Raw genomic sequence first — 791 nt, forward strand, 5'->3', positions numbered from 1 at the left:
AGCGCGTTCATGCCGCTGATCTGCTGCGCAGCATGCATTTTGGCGACGCATGCGCACTGGCGCACCAGTTATGTGCACCCCTGATTATAACACTTGCTACAAAGCAATCATAATAATTCCAGGCTAATTATCATTTTAGGGTTAACAAATTGATTGTTACCACAAGTCACTGACATGGTAAAATTTTATCTAGATTATACAGTATAGTCATTAAATGATAACTGGATCATATTTCATAATTCACTTACACAATTCGGCTTGCAGATGCAACTACTGTATGAACTGGTCATTGCATTCCCTGTAGTGATAACCATATCAACTGCTTCTGAAGAACAAAAGCTGTTTATCATGTCTGCCTGGTTAAGGACGACACAGGGAATGTCAAAGAAGTCATTTAATACAATAAGTCTCCTTGCTCGAGGCACACACCCTTAGACTGGACCAGTTCAATTACAGTGGCTTGTCATTTCATCTAGAGCATTTCCTCTTGTTAGGCGAAAACTGTACAGTGTTCATCGCTCTCATATCTCGAAATCTACGCTTCCCGTAGACAGGTGCTTATTACCTGCAGCGCAGCGTTCTACTTCCTCCCTAGACGCTAGCCGCTAGCCATCAAAACAGGTGGTACTTGCAGTTGCCACCACAAACCCCTGGATGTTTTATGTTCTTCAGCATTTACAATTACACAAACAGACTTCCAATACAGTGGGGGAAAAAATCTAAAGGTATTTCCTGTTGGTAGTATGTGTTTGCTTTCTCTCCATTTTAGTTAGGGAAAGCATACCCTTTCA

The sequence above is a fragment of the Nansenia antarctica genome (assembly GCF_963989245.1).
Source record: "Nansenia antarctica genome assembly, chromosome: 6".
Taxonomy (NCBI): domain Eukaryota; kingdom Metazoa; phylum Chordata; class Actinopteri; order Argentiniformes; family Microstomatidae; genus Nansenia; species Nansenia antarctica.